At 44.3% G+C, this 18,614-nt stretch overlaps 1 protein-coding gene across 5 annotated transcripts in view; it reads right to left on the bottom strand.

The window, feature by feature from the left end:
* Window positions 1-18,614, bottom strand: part of TJP1 (tight junction protein 1) — a 266,030-nt gene that overhangs the window by 222,113 nt on the left and 25,303 nt on the right. The window lies entirely within an intron of this gene.

Here is an 18,614-nt window from a genome sequence, read left to right as displayed (position 1 = left end):
TGAGTAAGAAGAGCACCAACATCTCAGTTTCTAAGCAGATGCAAAAATCTTTCTAAAAATGTTAAGAAACCCAATTTTGCCAAGTCTTAAATAACATCAACATTGTCAAGTACAATTTATTCACGTGACACAGAAACAGTTTTACACTTTTAATGGAAAATACAACAGTAGAACTTTGTAACTCACCACATTGACATGAAGATGCCAATTAAAATTAAAGGAGAAACACTGGATTAGCTTAATAGGTATAGGAAAGGCACTATTCAAAACTGAACACTAATTTATGATACAAATTATTAGTAAACTGAGACTAGGAGTTCTCTAACCTAATAAAGGTGACCTACAAAAATATGCAGCAAATACCACCCCTAAGGGCAAAGCATCAGAAGCTAAGAGGACCACTATCACGGCCCTCATCCAGCCGTTCACGGGGGTGGCCAGCACAGATGGAAGATGCCTGGCATGAGGGCCCAGACAAATCCATCACAACTCGCAGGGACCAGCAGTCTATAGAGAATCTCCAGGAAATCTAGACACTGTGAGAATTAAAACAGCAGGCTGCTGTTTTTGCTAACACCAAAATACAAAAGTCAATTACACATCTACACATCAGCAGTTAGAAAGCAAAAATAAAATTTAAGCCATTTACAATGACAAAAAAACTAACAAATCTTACAAGTCATATAAGATTCAACTTTACTGAAAACAATTTTAGAATAGAGAGACATGCTCTGTTCAAGTATAAGGAGTCCAAACTATAAAGAGATTAATTCTCCCCCATTCTAATTCTACATGTTCAATGTCATCCCAACCGAACTCTCACGGGTGTTTTGGGTGGAATCTGATGACTGATTATAAAACGTGGAAGGAAGATAGAAGGGCCAAGTGTAGTCCAGGCAGCCTTCAACAACCAGGGTGAGATGGGAAGGCACTTGTCCCACCAGCTTTCATGATTTGTTTGTGAGTTGCAGTAATTAACACCATATGGTCTCAACATCGGAGAAGGCAATGGCAAGCCATTCCAGTACTATTGCCTAGAAAATCCCATGGATGGAGGAGCCTGGTAGGCTGCAGTCTGTCGGGTCGCTAAGGGTCGGACACGACTAAGCGACTTCACTTTCACTTTTCACTTTCACACATTGGAGAAAGAAATGGCAACCCACTCCAGTGTTTTTGCCTGGAGAATCCCAGGGACGGGGGAGCCTGGTGGGCTGCCATCTATGGGGTCGCACAGAGTCGGACACAACTGAAGTGACTTAGCAGCAGCAGCAGCAGCAGGTCTCAACATAGAACTAGGTAAACAGATCAGTGGAAAAGAAAACACATAAGAACCTTCTATTTGAAAGATAAGGTATTACAGATCAGTATGAAAAGGATGCAACTTTTCATGAATAGCATCCATGCTGAAAATAACAAAGCAATCTCTTACCTCTCACAACACCCAAAAATAAATTTCAGCATTAAAGACTCAAATGTGAAAAGCAAACACTAGAACATTTTTTAAAATGTAAGGGAGAACATTCTCTTTATGACTTGGAAAAAGAAAGGGCTTTTAAAATAAGACATTAAGAGAATAAAAACCATAAAGGAAAACACCAATAAACATTAAAATTAGGGCCACAAAGTAGCAAGTGAAAGGTAAATCATGGAAGAGAAGACCTCTGCAGTGCATACTGCCATTAGAGAACTAACAACTACAATGTACAAGAAGTTCGTACAAATCAATAACCAATCTTTTCTCCAAACAAATCAGCTCATTCTACAACTGTGAACTCTCCATTTTTGTTTCCATTTTGCAAAAGGAATATTTAGCTTCTCTGAGAGTTATTCTTCTTCTATTATTGTAATTTTCAACACAGAATTCTAAAACTGATTTGAATAGTATTAGAGCTATTAAAGAATATATTAAAACTAATGTATTTTAGGGACTTCCCTGGTAGTCCAGTGGCTAGGACTCTGCCCTCCCAATGAAGGGGGTCTAAGTTGGATTCCCGGTCAGGGAACTAGATCTCACATGCCACAACTAAGAGATCCCACATGCTACAATGAACGAAGATCGAAGATCCAGATCCCAGGTGCCACAACTAACATCCAGTGCAGCCAAATAAATAAATACAATTTTAATCCTAATGTATTTTAACTATTTTTATGATGAAAAATAATTCATAATTATGCACTTTATAAAGACATTAAAATATACATTTGAAATATTAAATACTTAAAATGTTAAAGTTAAATGGAAAAGAAACAAATTAGAAAAATAAAAATCATTAATAATCCTTGATGCACACACACATCCCTGTGAATATTTTGGAATTTTTCTCTAGCTTTTCTTTCTATTAATACCTACAGACATGCCCATGTACCTTGTAATACACACATTAACATAACACATGCATGATCATTTCAGTTGGGACTGAAATAAGGGCAGGCTGTTCACATGCTGACACTGTCCATCAGCAGCAGATCCCAGCCGACAAGTGAGGCTCAGAGCAACAACAGTTAATGTCACTCCCGGAGGAGGAACCATCACAGGAGCGACGGCTCAGCACCAGGTAAGGACTACACAAAGATGGTGGGTTGAAGAAGTCTTGGAAAAACAGAGGCAGAATTGGAGGGGTTAGGACGAGAACCAGTACACTGTGAAAGAACTTCAGGAAGATGATGCTGTTCAACTGATGGATCCTGCAAAGAAGAATGCCTGAAGAAAAGGCATCTGAGAAAAGGCATTTCACCTGGTGAAATATCAGATTATGAGGAACGGGAAGAACAGGAGCCAAAGCTGTGTGTGGACTTCACAGTCAGCAAACTTGGCAGGAAGAGAGGGTGACACACCAGCGGAAGTTCAGCCTGGTCCACTGAGAGACGGGGATGCGGGAAGAGACAGGAAAGGAGGACATGGCGGCCTGTTGACAGCATCCCCACAGAGACGGGCCCAAGCTGAGGATGGACAGGCGGATGGCCTGCAGCCAGTAACTGTGGTCAGTTTACAACCAGGCTCTAGCATGGGACAGAAGTTTAAAGCAAGACGCATTCCGCCAAGTTGTGTCTGACAGCACACAGGAATACAAAAAGGAGGAAAATCTCTCATTCTGTCTTTGCTTCAAGTCATTCATGGCAGGAGAACCAAGATTTGAGAGAAATGTCACAAAAATTGATGCTGAGGGAAATTTTTATAACTAGGTATCTGATGACACAAAGGACAGATAAGCACTCGTTTCCTTAAAAGAAAGTCCTGACTTCTTCCATATTATCCTTGACTGAGTCTATCTGCACTACTGCGAATGCTACACGTAATGAAGTCTCTGTGCTACGTGGGCAACTGCAGAAGTGCTAATTTAAGACGCAAAATTAAAAGCAAAACAATTCAGGGTAAAGCAACCCAACCCGTGTTTTCTTAAACATCTGTGATTAAAGCAGGAACGTGGTGATTCACAGTTCTCTGCAGATTACCCTGGGGTGGCGCCCAGTAGTGACAGGGGAGCAGGCCAGCTGTGATCTCCCAGCCCCCTCCGCATCCCCTCCGCTCCTCGCAGCACCCTGGCTGATGCTAAATGGAGACACCTCTACGCCAAGCCCCAAAACTGGAGAGACAAGGACGCTGACTGGCCGCTTTAATTACTCCTTAAAACAGATCTAAAATTCATGAGTAATAAATTTTTTTTCAAACTTTAAACTTTTTATCTTATATCGGGTATAGCCAATTAACAAACAATGCTGTGATAGTTTCAGGTAAACAGTGAAGGGATTCAGCCATACACATATATGTATCCATTCTCTTCCAAACTCCCCTCCCACCCAGGCTGCCACATAACATTGAGCAGACTTCCCTGTGCTATACAGGAGGTCCTTGTTGGTTATCCATTTTAAATATAACATTGTGTACACGTCCATCCCAAACTCCCTAACTATCCCTTCCCCTTGCAACCATAAGTTCATTCTCTAAGTCTGTGAATCTCTGTTTTGAAAGTTCATTTATATAATTTCTTTTTGATTCCATATATAAGGGATGTCATAAGATATTTTTCCTTCTCTGTCTGACTTACCTCAATGAGTAATAAAATTTTCAAAAGAACATTTATCTTCTAAGTGTACACATGACTAAAGCTTATGGCTGAAATGTCTGGAACTTCTAACATGGTTTTCAGCTTCAGATACAAACATTAGAGGCAAAAGCTAATCAGCTTTATTACAGGGAGGGTGTGAAGAGCTGATGTGATTTGAGGAAGTAAATAAAGCTTGCAAAGGCTGTCATTTGACTGAATTTACAAAATGTTCAATAATTCTAATTTCTGAAATAGCTGTGACCTTCCTATAAATCAGTCAGCTAAGGGTGGAGGCCTCAGAGGTGGTTCAAATCCACGCACAAGAGGCAAACTTTCAGAAGTGCTTGGAGAGTGATCATCAGAAATGAAGTCAAACAAAGCACCACATCCTCCCTGCTTCCAGGCATGCTTCTTCTATTTATTACATTCAGTCAGTTCAGTTCAGTTCAGTCGCTCAGTCGTGTCCAACTCTCCGCGACCCCATGAATCACAGCACGCCAGGCCTCCCTGTCCATCACCAACTCCCAGAGTTCACTCAAACTCATATCCACAGAGTCGGTGATGCCATCCAGCCATCTCATTCTCTGTCGTCCCCTTCTCCTCCCGCCCCCAACCTTTCCCAGCATCAGAGTCTTTTCCAGTGAGTCAACTCGTCGCATGAGGTGGCCAAAGTATTGGAGTTTCAGCTTTAGCATCAGTCCTTCCAATGAACACCCAGGATCGATCTCCTTTAGAATGGACTGGTTGGATCTCCTTGCAGTACAAGGGACTCTCAAGAGTCTTCTCCAACACCACAGTTCAAAAGCATCAATTCTTTGGCGATCAGCTTTCTTCACAGTCCAACTCTCACATCCATACATGACCACGGGAAAAACCATAGCCTTGACTAGGCAGACCTTTGTTGGCCAAGTAATGTCTCTGCTTTTTAATATACTATCAAGGTTGGTCATAACTTTCCTTCCAAGGAGTAAACGTCTTTTAATTTCATGACTGCAATCAGCATCTGCAGTGATTTTGGAGCCCAAAAAAATAAACTCTGACACAGTTTCCACTGTTTTCCCATCTATTTTCCATGTACCCCACAAAACACCTGTATGTCTCCCAACACTCAGCATTTAACTCTGTTAGCTGAAATCACGCCATAAATCATTTCTTCCCTCTCTCTTCAGAGGGTCCTTATTCTCAAATTTCTCCTCAAATTCCACTCTTCATATTTACCTTCTCAACTTCCTCTGCTCCAGTCATCAAAAGTACTCAACTCTGTTAGCCCCTGTCACTTTTGGCATTACTGTCAGGAATTTTCTTAAAATTCTGGCATCTCGCCTGAGATGCAGGTGGCTTTACAAGAGCCATCCAGAGCACTGTTAACACGACCAGAAGAGAACAGTTAGGAATGGCCATTTCACAGCCCATGGTCACTCCAAACAACTTAACTAGCTCCCTTTATGGAGGAAAGACCCTGACCCCAACTCCATTCCAACTGTCCCTCCTAGAGCCACACATGGTCTCAGTGCCACTGCTCCCCTGACAACTTCTGAAACTTCCACGCCCAGCACTCCAGCCAAGCTCCTGAATTCTGCACTAGGCCTGCCCATACTCTCTCTTCTGACTTCATGTCCTTGCATTATCACTCTGGCCCCAGGGGCCATCATCTCCATCATCCTCTCATCTAGAACTTCAATTCTCCCAACTCGATCCCTTCTGGACCTGACAGCCTGCTGCGCCAGGCTGCAGAGCCCGTCTGGAGAGCATCACACAGGCCCGCCGTCCCCTGCAGTCATGGTCTCTGACCTCAGGGTCCCTCAACCATGCCCGCAATCCCTGCTCACAGTCCCAGTCACTGCCCTCTCCTCTCGTCCCTCAGCAGCAACCCTGCATCATCACCTCTCCTCAGAAGCTCACCCACTCCTTCCTCCTGACTGGTGCTTTCCACGCCCTTCCAGCCCACCTTACTCTGTGCACATTATTCAGTTTCTCCTCTCTGGGGCGGGGGTCCTTACACTGTGCTGTGAATCCCACCCACCCAAACCCCCGCAGTAGCAGAGCCCTATATCTCTGTCCCTGCTCCCCCCTCCTGCCCCAGTAACTCCAAAGGATCCCCCAGGCATAGAAAGATGCTCAACACTCTCCCATTTCTACAAAGTGGCATATATTGAAAATGACAAGAGTAGGTTTAACACTCACCAAGTACTAACACAGCAGTATGCTCAACCTTCCCCATGTCGTTTTACCTGTGCTGTCAGTAGATGGCTCCCCTGCTCTTTTCTGTAGACGCTGACTATTCTCACCCCTGAGCCGCTGATCAAGCCTCGAGCCATCCCGTGGGATCAAAGGGACCACCCACTGGCTCCCCAAATTGAGGCTTTCTTTCTCACACCAGCAGCTCTGATCACCCCACCCCTAACCTGGTTTCAACTGGGACTCGGGCACCTGCTAGGACAGCAGGTGACCCTGGATGCCCACTGACTACACTTGCTTCCAATCAATCTCCTGACAAAGAACCAGCTTTTTTCTGCTGAGGGTCCTGACTCCATCTTAACCCCAGGAATTACTAGGGGTCCCTTCACCTAAACTTCACATCACTATACTTGGGAGCTGAATAAAAGCCTGGCCTTTAGGCAGCTCTACCTAGATGGACAGTTAAGACTCTGCACACGGGACAGAGCCTGTCCTGCTGCAGTTCAATTGGTCTCCTCACCCCTGGCTCCCTTGTTCCTCTTATTTTCTACCATCTCCAAGCCATCTCTCATCAAATCTATGGCAAACACCCATGCCACAACAGACAGCCATTTCATTCACTACATATTTTAAGTTCTGGTAACTGTTATAACCCGGACTTCCCTGGTGGCTCGGTGGAAAAGAACCCACCTGCCAATGAAGGAGACTTGGGTTCGTTCCATGGGTCGGGAAGATCCCCTAGAGAGGGGAATGGTAACCCACTCCAGTATTCTTGCCAGGGAAATTTCATGGACAGGGGAACCTGGTGGGCTATAGTCCATGGGGTCACAAAGAGTCAGACACGACTGAGCGACTAAATAACAACAGAAAATGGTATAACCAGATCCTGAAATCTACACAACTCATCAGTGGTGATCAAATGACACTATTACAGACCCCATTATAGTTCATCATCATATATATAACAATGAATGCTCTATGGTTTATGCTCAGAGAAGAGCATCATTTTAAGAGCACAGAATATGTGAAACTGTTCAGCCAAAAACAAAGAAGAAAAGGTTACTGTCAGGTGGTCATAAACTGGAAAGCCAGAACCTGAACAAAGATTTAGGGAGTCTTAGGCTTACAAGGGTGTTAACTGGTGGCTCAGTGAGTTAAGAATCACCTGCAATGCAAGAGATTCAAGAGACTCGGGTTTAATCCCTGGGTTGGGAAGATCCCCTGGAGAAGGAAATGGCAACCCACTCCAGTATTCTTGCTTGGGAAATTCCATGGACAGAGGAGCCTGGTGGGCTATAGTCCGGCGCGGTCACAAAAGAGTTGGACACGATTGAGTACATACACACACATACACAGGCTTACAAATATACTGGTTTCCACTGGATAAATTCTCTACTGTCTCATTTTTTACCATCCAAACAAAGGAACTGATATGATTTTTTTAAAAAAATGATCCAAAATAAATCTGAATAAACACAGAGAAAGATAGATATAACTTTATATATTGTATCTTATGAAATAAAATGAAGAAAAATCCAGCATGCTAAAACCCACAGGCACTATTGTACTTCATGACCGTACCACAAAGCAGAATTTAATAACTTCATAAAGCAGGTATCTAGGACTTTCCTGGTGGTCCAGCAGTTAAGAATCTGCCTGCCAATGCAGGCAACACAGGTCCAATCCCACTTTGGTAGGATCCCATTGACCACAGGGCAACTAAGACCTTGCACCACAACCACTGAAGCCCACATGCCCTAGAGCCCGTGCTCCATCCCAAGAAAAGCCACTGCAATGAAGAGCTTGGAACTGCAACTAGAGAGGCAGTCCTCACTCCCCAAAAGTAGAGAAAAGTCCATGCAGCAACAAAGACCTAGTGCAGCCAAAAAATTTTTTTAAAAATTAAAAAAGCCGTTATCAGATACCATCTGCATGTGATGTGCAAAGGAAACAATAAGTATACAACCTAAAACAGACAATGCTAACAGCCTGACGCAGTCCAAGGTACAAAACGACAGACAGAGAGACACACTGAACACGCCATCATCTGGAGAGTAAGTCAGGAAACAGGACAGCCTGACTCTGTCCTCTCCTACAGGACGGTCTTGGGAATGCTACTTCTTCAGCAAAGCTGTCCTTGTGCCCTGCTCAAAATGACCTAAACATGAAAACGTGCAAGGAAGAGCACGTCTCTTCACTAGAAAGAAATCTAATTCAGTTTAGTTCAGTTCAGTCGCTCAGTCGTGTCCGACTCTCCACGACCCCATGAATCACAGCACGCCAGGCCTCCCTGTCCATCATCAACTCCCAGAGTTCACTCAAACTCATGTCCACAGAGTTGGTGATGCCATCCAGCCATTTCATTCTCTGTCGTCCCCTTCTCTTCCCGCCCCCAACCTTTCCCAGCATCAGAGTCTTTTCCAGTGAGTCAGCTCGTCTCATGAGGTGGCCAAAGTATTGCAGTTTCAGCTTTAGCATATCAGATGCTAAATCTAAGGGTTATGCAAAAACAAAATTTAGATGAAATAAAATATGGCTGCCTCAAAGCATTAGCAGGTCTTGCCAATCTCACTGTACCTCACTAACAATTTCAAGGAGGAAAACATAAACATTTGAACCATTTAAAATTGCACAGTCCACTAAACATTCTGCTGTGAACACAGAACACATGGTATACTTGTTTTACAGGACATGTACAAAGAACCACATTTATGTGGAAGCCAAAGGTTAAGATTTTTAAAATTATGAATAGTAGCAATAAGATGGAGAAGGAAATGGCAACCCACTCCAGTGTTCTTGCCTGGAGAATCCCAGGGATGGGGGAGCGTGGTGGTCTTCCGTCTATGGGGTCACACAGAGTCGGACATGACTGAAGTGACTTAGCAGCAGCAGCAACAGCAATAAGAATATGCTGACTTATATAATTTCCAAAATGCTGAAAATGAATTCTCATGCCAAAATAGTAGGAAAATGCCAGTGATTATGAGTTATTGAAATAAGATGCAGCAACTCAAAGTATACAGTAAGAGCAAAAGAGAAAAACTGAAATATTTTAAAATCTAGTTCATGATTTTCATTCTCTAATTATAATACATCTTTCCAAATTTAACACACAATAGAGAATGGAAAAACAAAATTAATAAATGCTTAAAAAGATGGTTCCTATAATAAATGCTTACAAAAATGGAAATGACTATCAAAATATGATTTTTAAAACAACTGAAAGCTAAAATCATGTTTGGAGTACAGGTATATAGCTAGTTTCAAAGAATTTCAACTAAGTTGCTTTTTTAAAAGCAATCAAGAAAACAGTTGACTTCTTCCAGACAGCAAAGTCCCTAAAGCACTTTCATTTTTCATCCCAAAGAAGAAATCAGAGCCACTCCAGTGTTCTTGCCTGGAGAATCCCAGGGACAGGGGAGCCTGGTGGGCTGCCGTCTATGGGGTCACACAGAGTCGGACACGACTGAAGTGACTTAGCAGCAGCAGCAGCTGTCATCCTGCTGCAGCTATCCTCAATTTTCAGAGTCCCCGGCACATAAGTTACCTTTAGACAAGCACAGGGTAGCCCCGTACTCTTCTCTGCCCTCAGCAGCATTTTATAAATACCAACAGTTTCCAGAAAGACAACCAAACACCTTCCAGGTGGAAAGGCCTTCCACTTTCATTTCCATCTTAAAGCCCACAAGTCACAAATTTAAGCAGAAGTGCGACAGGTAGGAAGTAGGAAGCTTTCAGGCAGCAAGGTCCCAGTGGCCGGTCCTCCTGGGTGGCAGGTCACTTGCTGGGAAGCCCTGCCCCCAAGTGGCCGCCAGCTATCCTGCCCACGCAACAGGGAGTAGGCCACGCGTTCTGTACAGAGATCTGGGAACAGTCTCCTATCAGACTCTCTCTCTGCCCAGGCTCAGGCCCAGTGTCCTGGACCAGGTGACTACATGCAGGTAGCTGCCCCAAAGGGAAGCAGCTGCCAGGCCCACAGCTGCCTTGCAGAGGGGTCCTCAGCGGCTTCAGCCAATGCTGAGTTTGAAGATCTGAGCCCCAGTTAATGGATACCTGCCCTGCTCACACCTGTATTTCGCTGCCAGTGCAATACTGAAAAGGTTGTGTGTGATATCGACAACCTTTTAACAGTTAAGGTGGATGTAAAGGTCATGGACGGCTTCCTCTGATTCTGGGGCCTACAGGACATCCCAGTGTCCTGGCCCTGCTGTGTTCCTCCTCTCCCTGGACCAGGTCTGTGGGCTGGGACCCGCCCTTCCAGCTGCCTGGGCCTCTCCTGTCATGCTTCAGTCTCCTCCCAAGGCAGAGCCCTTGGCCACCAACCTCTGCCCACCAGGCCCACACCCCATCTGTCCTGTGCCTCTGTCCACCTTGGGGGCAGGCTCTCCACACCTCTGAAGGTGAGAGCCAGGTCCAAGCCGATGGAGGACTCTCAGAGCGGGGGTGGTTTCCAGAAAAAACAGGCCACATAGAGATCAGGGAGGACTGAGTCCTCTGTCTGCACCAGACAGGCTCTGAAGAGCAAGCCCTCCTATGATCTATGAAGTTACCACTGAAGAGAAATGGCGTTACCCTCCCACACCTGCCACCAGAAAGGACACAGTGAAGAAGCAGCAAGGACACCAAAGGCCTCCTCTCCGCCTGCTGTCCTCTTAGGGCCGCCCCGCTCAGGCCAAGAGTTGGCACCTCCTATACCAGGCCCACAGTCAATAACCCTCACTACTGACTACCGAATAACCACAAATGTGCATCCCAAAGATAGCAAACAGCAGAGACAGTAAACTACACATTGCGAATCTTTCATTTCTCCTCCTAACACTCAGCAGCTTTGGATGCATGCAACAAATATGGGTAATTTATTTTCCTTTTTATTCTGTTACAAATATTTTCTAATTTTCCTTGTTATGGTTTCTTAGACACATTCATCATTTAAAAGTGGACAATTTCCAAATATATGGGTTTTTTTAAGTATCTTTGATATTTCTTATATTGAAATGAGAAATTTTGAAATTTCAATTTAAAATGTTGCAATCTACCTAGATGTCCATCTGCAGATGAATGGATAAGAAAGCTTTGGTACATATACACAATGGAGTATTTTTCAGCCATCAAGAAAAATGCATTTGAATCAGTTTTAATGAGGTGGATGAAATTGGAACCAATTATACAGAGTGAAGTAAGCCAGAAAGAAAAACATCAATATAGTATACTGACGCATATATATGGAATTTAGAAAGATGGAAACCTGAAACCTGTGTACGAGACTGCAAAAGAGACATAGACATATAGAACAGTCTTTGGGACTCTGTGGGAGAGGGTGAAGGTGGGATGATTGGGGAGAATGGCATTGTAGCATGTATATTAGCATATGTGACCAGTCCAGGTTCGACGCATGATGCAGGATGCCTGGGGCTGGTGCACGGGAATGACATGGGGGGAGGATATGGGGAGGAGGGAGGTGGGAGGGGGGTTCGGGAGGGAGAGCACATGTACACCCGGGGTGGATTCATGTCAATGTATCGCAAAACCAACCAATATATTAATGAAAGGTAATTTGCCTCCAATAAAATAAATTAAAATTAAAAAAAAATAAATAAATAAAATGTTGCAATCTACGGGGTCACAGTAAGCAGCACACCGCTCAGCAACTGAAGAACAACAACAGCAACTCTGCAGTCACTCCCTGTGCTTTTTCAGTCTTTAAACTTCACACGCTAGTAAAGTCATGCTCAAGATTCTCCAAGCCAGGCTTCAGCAGTATGTAAACCGTGAACTCCCAGATGTTCAAGCAGGTTTTAGGAAAGGCAGAGGCACCAGAGATCAAATTGCCAACATCCGCTGGATCATGGAGAAAGCAAGAGAGTTTCAGAAAAACATCTATTTCTGCTTTATTGACTATGCCAAAGCCTTTGACTGTGTGGATCACAATAAACTGTGGAACATTCTGAAAGAGATGGGAATCCCAGACCACCTGACCTGCCTCTTGAGAAACCTGTATGCAGGTCAGGAAGCAACTGTTAGAACTGGACATGGAACAACAGACTGGTTCCAAATAGGAAAAGGTGTACGTCAAGGTTGTATATTGTCACCTTGCTTATTTAACTTATATGCAGAGTACATCATGAGGAACGCTGGGCTGGAAGAAGCACAAGCTGGAATCAAGATTGCCGGGAGAAATATCAATAACCTCAGATATGCAGATGACACTATCCTTATGGCAGAAAGTGAAGAGGAACTCAAAAGCCTCTTGATGAAAGTGAAAGAGGAGAGTGAAAAGGTTGGCTTGAAGCTCAACATTCAGAAAACAAAGATCATGGCATCTGGTCCCATCACTTCATGGGAAATAGATGGAAAAACAGTGGAAACAGTGTCAGACTTTGTTTTTTTGGGCTCCAAAATCACTGCAGATGCTGATTGCAGCCATGAAATTAAAAGACGCTTGCTCCTTGGAAGGAAAGTTATGACCAACCTTGATAGTATATTAAAAAGCAGAGACATTACTTTGCCAACCAAGGTTCGTCTAGTCAAGGCAATGGTTTTTCCCGTGGTCATGTATGGATGTGAGAGTTGGACTGTGAAGAAGGCTGACCGCCGAAGAATCGATGCTTTTGAACTGTGGTGTTGGAGAAGACTCTTGAGAGTCCCTTATACTGCAAGGAGATCCAACCAGTCCATTCTAGAGGAGATCAATCCTGGATGTTCATTGGAGGGACTGATGCTAAAGCTGAAACTGCAATACTTTGGCCACCTCATGCGACGAGCTGACTCACTGGAAAAGACTCTGATGATGGGAAAGGTTGGCGGCGGGAGGAGAAGGGGACGACGGAGAATGAGATGGCTGGATGGCATCACCGACTCTGTGGACATGAGTTTGAGTGAACTCCGGGAGTTGGTGATGGACAGGGAGGCCTGGCGTGCTGTGATTCATGGGGTCGCGGAGAGTCGGACACGACTGAGCGACTGAACTGAACTGAAACTTTACTGAAGTCTTTTGCACTTCACTGGCGGTCAGATGGTAAAGGGTCTGACCACAATGCGGGAGAACTGGGTTTGATCCCTGGGTCGGGAAGATCCTCTGGAGAAGGAAATGGCAACCCACTCCAGTATACTTGCCTGAAAAACCCCATGGACAGAGGAAACTTGTGGGCTCCAGTCCATGGGGTTGCAAAGAGTCGGACATGACTGAGTGACTAACATTCACAACTTTACTGAGGCTTTCAATGGCTATCAAAGATCTCTCTTGGTAGATGTCACATTGCACGTGAAAATATGTGGGGTATTTTCAAATAGCTTTTGATATGATTTCTAACCTAATTCCACAGTGATAAGAGAACAGATTCTGTATGATTTCAATACCTTTAGACCATGAAATTTTGGCACCAAGATTTGTGTCCAGTTTCTCCTGGTTTATAGTCTATGGGAACTTGACCAGAATGTATATCCTACTGTTGCGTCGGAGCGCGCAGACGTGACGCCGGGCTCCGCAACTGACCACACGCAGAAGCGTGGCCGAGAAGAGCTACCCCACGCCAGAGGCCAGGGGCGGCAGCCTAGAGGAGCTACTCCACGTTCAAGACCAGGAGGGGCGGCCGTGAGGAGATACCCCTCGTCCAAGGTAAGGTGCAGAGGCTGCGCTTTGCTGGAGCAGCCATGAAGAGATACCCCACGACCAAGGTAAGAGAAACCCAAATAAGACGGTAGGTATGCTTTTGAACTGTGGTGCTGGAGAAGACTCTTGAGAGTCCCTTGGACTGCAAGGAGATCCAACCAGTCCATTCTGGAGGAGATCAATCCTGGGTGTTCATTGGAAGGACTTATGCTAAAGCTGAAACTCCAATACTTTGGCCACCTCATGCAATGAGTTGACTCACTGGAAAAGACTCTGATGCTGGGAGCGATTGGGGGTAGGAGGAGACGGGGAAGACAGAGAATCAGGTGGCTGGATGGCATCACCGACTGTATGGACATGAGTTTGAGTGAACTCCGGGAGTTGGTGATGGACAGGAAGGCCTGGCGTGCTGTGGTTCATGGGGTCGCTAAGAGTCGGACACGACTGAGAGACTGAACTGAACTGAACTGATTGTGAGAGGACGTCACAGGGCAGACACACTGAAATCGTAATCACAGAAAACTAGTTGATCTGATCACACGGACCACAGCCTTGTCTAACTCAGTGAAACTAAGCCATGCTGTGTGGGGCCACCCAAGACGGGTGGGTCATGGTGGAGAGGCCTGACAGAATGTGGTACACTGGAGAAGGGAATGGCAAACCACTTCAGTATACTTGCCTTGAGAACCCCATGAACAATATGAAAAGGCAAAATAATAGGATACTGAATGAGGAACTCCCCAGGTCAGTAGGTGCCCAGTATGCTACTGGAGATCAGTGGAGAAATAACTCCAGAAAGAATGAAGGGATGGAGCCAAAGCAAAAACAATACTGAGCTGTGGATGTGACTGGTGATAGAAGCAAGGTCTGATGCTGTAAAGAGCATAGGAACCTGGAATGTTAGGTCCACGAATCAAGACAAATTGGAAGTAGTCAAACAGGAGATGGCAAGAGTGAACGTAGACATTCTAGGAATCACTGAACTAAAATGGACTGGAATGGGTGAATTTAACTCAGATGACCATTACATCTACTACTGTGGGCAGGAATCCCTTAGAAGAAATGGAGTAGCCATCATAGTCAACAAAAGAGTCCGAAATGCTGTACTTGGATGCAATCTCAACAACAACAGAATGATCTCTGTTCATTTCCAAGGCAAACCATTCAATATCACAGTAATCCAAGCCTACGCCCCAACCAGTAATGCTGAAGAAGCCAAAGTGAAATGGTTCTATGAAGACCTACAAGACCTTCCAGAACTAACACCCAAAAAAGATGTCCTTTTCATTATAGGGGACTGGAATGCAAAAGTAGGAAGTCAAGAAACACCTGGAGTAACAGGCAATTTGGCCTTGGAGCACGGAATGAAGCAGGGCAAAGGCTGATAGAGTTTTGCCAAGAGAACGCACTGGTCATAGCAAACACCCTCTTTCAACAACACAAGAGAAGACTCTACACATGGACATCACCAGATGGTCAACACCAAAATCAGATTGATTATATTCTTTGCAGCCAAAGATGGAGAAGTTCTATACAGTTAGCAAAACAAGACCAGGAGCTGACTGTGGCTCAGATCATGAACTCCTTATTGCTAATTTCAGACTTAAATTGAAGAAAGTAGGGGAAACCACTAGACCATTCAGATATGACCTAAATCAAATCCCTTATGATTATACAGTGGAAGTGAGAAATAGATTTAAGGGACTAGATCTGATAGATAGAGTGCCTGATGAACTCTGGACGGAGGTTCGTGACATTGTACAGGGGACAGGGACCAAGACCATCCCCATGGAAAAGAAATGCAAAAGAGCAAAATGGCTGACTGAGGAGCCCTTACAAATAGCTGTGAAAAGAAGGGAAGCAAAGGAAAAAAGGAAAGATAAAAACATCTGAATGCAGAGTTCCAAAGAATAGCAAGGAGAGATAAGAAAGCCTTCCTCAGCGATCAGTGCAAAGAAATAGAGGAAAACAACAGAACAGGAAAGACAAGAGATCTCTTCAAGAAAATTAGAGATACCAAAAGAACATTTCATGCAAAGATGGGCTCGATAAAGGACAGAAATGGTATGGACCTAACAGAAGCAGAAGATATTAAGAAGAGGTGGCAAGAATACACAGAAGAACTGTACAAAAAAGATCTTCACGACCAAGATAATCATGATGGTGTGGTCACTGACCTAGAGCCAGACATCTTGGAATGTGAAGTCAAGTGGGCCTTAGAAAGCATCACTATGAACAAAGCTAGTGGACGTGATGGCATTCCAGTTGAGCTTTTTCAAATCCTGAAAGATGATACTGTGAAAGTGCTGCACTCAATATGCCAGCAAATTTGGAAAACTCAGCAGTGGCCACAGGACTAGAAAAGGTCAGTCTTCATTCCAATCCCAAAGAAAGGCAATGCCAAAGAATGCTCAAACTACCGCACAATTGCACTCATCTCACATGCTAGTAAAGTCATGCTCAAAATTCTCCAAGCCAGGCTTCAGCAATACGTGAACTTCCAGATGTTCAAGCTGGTTTTAGAAAAGGCAGAGGCACCAGAGATCAAATTGCCAACATCCGATGGATCATCGAAAAAGCAAGGGAGTTCCAGAAAAACATCTATTTCTGCTTCATTGACTATGCCAAAGCCTTTGACTGTGTGGATCACAACAAACTGTGGAAAATTCTGAAAGAGATGGGAATACCAGACACCTGACCTGCCTCTTGAGAAACCTGTATGCAGGTCGGGAAGCAACAGTCAGAACTGGACATGGAACAACAGACTGGTTCCAAATAGGAAAAGGAGTACATCAAGGCTGAATATTGTCACCCTGCTTATTTAACTTATATGCAGAGTACATCATGAGGAACGCTGGGCTGGAAGAAGCACAAGCTGGAATCAAGACTGCTGGGAGTAGCAGATGACATCACCCTTATGGCAGAAAGTGAAGAGGAACTAAAACGCCTCGATGAAAGTGAAAGAGGAGAGTGAAAAAGTTGGCTTGAAGCTCAACATTCAGAAAGCTAAGATCATGGCATCTTCCCATCACTTCATGGGAAATAGATGGGGAAACAGTAGAAACAGTGTCAGACTTTATTTTTTTGGGCTCCAAAATCACTGCGGATGCTGATTGCAGCCATGAAATTAAAAGACGTTTACTCCTTGGAAGGAAAGTTATGACCAACCTAGGTAGCATATTAAAAAGCAGAGACGTTACTTTGCCAACCAAGGTCCATCTAGTCAAGGCTATGGTTTTTCCCGTGGTCATGTATGGATGTGAGATTTGGACTATGAAGAAAGCTGATTGCCGAAGAATTGATGCTATTGAACTGTGGTGTTGGAGAAGACTCTTGAGAGTCCCCTGGACTGCAAGGAGACCCAACCAGTCCATTCTGAAGGAGATCAGTCCTGGGTGTTCACTGGAAGGACTGATGCTAAAGCTGAAACTGCAGTACTTTGGCCACCTCATGCAATGAGTTGACTCACTGGAAAAGACTCTGATGCTGGGAAGGATTGGGGGAGGGAGGAGAAGGGGATGACAGAGAATGAGATGGCTGGATGGCATCATCAACTTGATGGAGGTGGGTTTGAGTGAATTCCAGGAGTTGGTAGTGGACAGGGAGGCCTGGCGTGCTGTGATTCACGGTGTCGCAAAGAGTCAGATATGACTGAGCAACTGAACTGAACTGTTGCATGAAAATCATATAAACCCTAACTACATTGAATTGGTTCATAGTGTTTTCAGGTCTACTATAACCTTCTACTTTTCTTACTCATTTCATTAATTTTTGAGAGTTTGATATTGAAACTTCAACTAAAAAACCTTATCTACTTAAAAAAATAATTGTTATAGTAGAACTATATGTAACTTTGGAGAAAGAAATGGCAAACCCACTCCAGTACACTTGCCTAGAAAATCCCATGGATGGAGGAGCCTGGTGCAGGCTACTGTCCATGGGGTCGCAAAGAGCTGGACATGACTGAGCGACTTCACTGTCTTTCTTTTCTTTCTATATGTAACCTTGTTCTGTATTTTCCAAGTCTCCTGTAAATGGATTATAATACTTTCATAATTTAAAAAATAAAAAAGAGAAAAAAGTCACATAATAACCAGGTAACCAATTTCTACATATCCTTGAAATTAGCAGTGGCAACCCACTCCAGTACTCTTGCCTGGAAAATCCCATGGACAGAGGAGCCTGGTAGGCTGCAGTCCATGGGGTCGCAAAGAGTCGGACATGACTGAGTGACTTCACTTTCAATTTTCGCTTTCACTCGTTGGAGAAGGAAATGGCAACCCACTCCAGGGTTCTTGCCTGGAGAATCCCAGGGATGCAGGAGCCTGGTGGGCTTCTGTCTATGGGGTCACACAGAGTCGGACACGACTGAAGTGACTTAGCAGCAGCAGCAGCAGCACACAGACACAGGTATACAATGTTGTTATTTTTTTTTCAGAGATTATTTATTCTGTTCAGTGACAAATATAGAAATCAAATGACTCAGTTCCTTGAGTTAAAAGTAATAAAACAAGATCATTTCTAAAAACCTAAAACAGATCCATTTCAAGTCAATCAGTTCAGTCACTCAGTCATGTCCTACTCTTTGCAACTCCATGGACTACAGCACGCCAGGTTTCCCTGTCCATCACCAATTCCTAGAGCTTGCTCAAACTTATGTCCATCAAGTCAGCTCAATGCCATCCAGCCATCTCATCCTCTGTCGTCCCCTTCTCCTCCTGCCTTCAATCTTTCCCACCATTGGGGTCTTTTCTTCACTTCAGGTGGCCAAAGGACTGGAA

This window comes from Moschus berezovskii, chromosome 21 (assembly GCF_049115385.1).
Source record: "Moschus berezovskii isolate FMDL1 chromosome 21, NW_MosBer_1.0, whole genome shotgun sequence".
Taxonomy (NCBI): Eukaryota; Metazoa; Chordata; class Mammalia; order Artiodactyla; family Moschidae; genus Moschus; species Moschus berezovskii.
The sequence above is the reverse complement of the archived record's forward strand: the minus strand, read 5'-3'. Positions and strand labels throughout refer to the sequence as shown.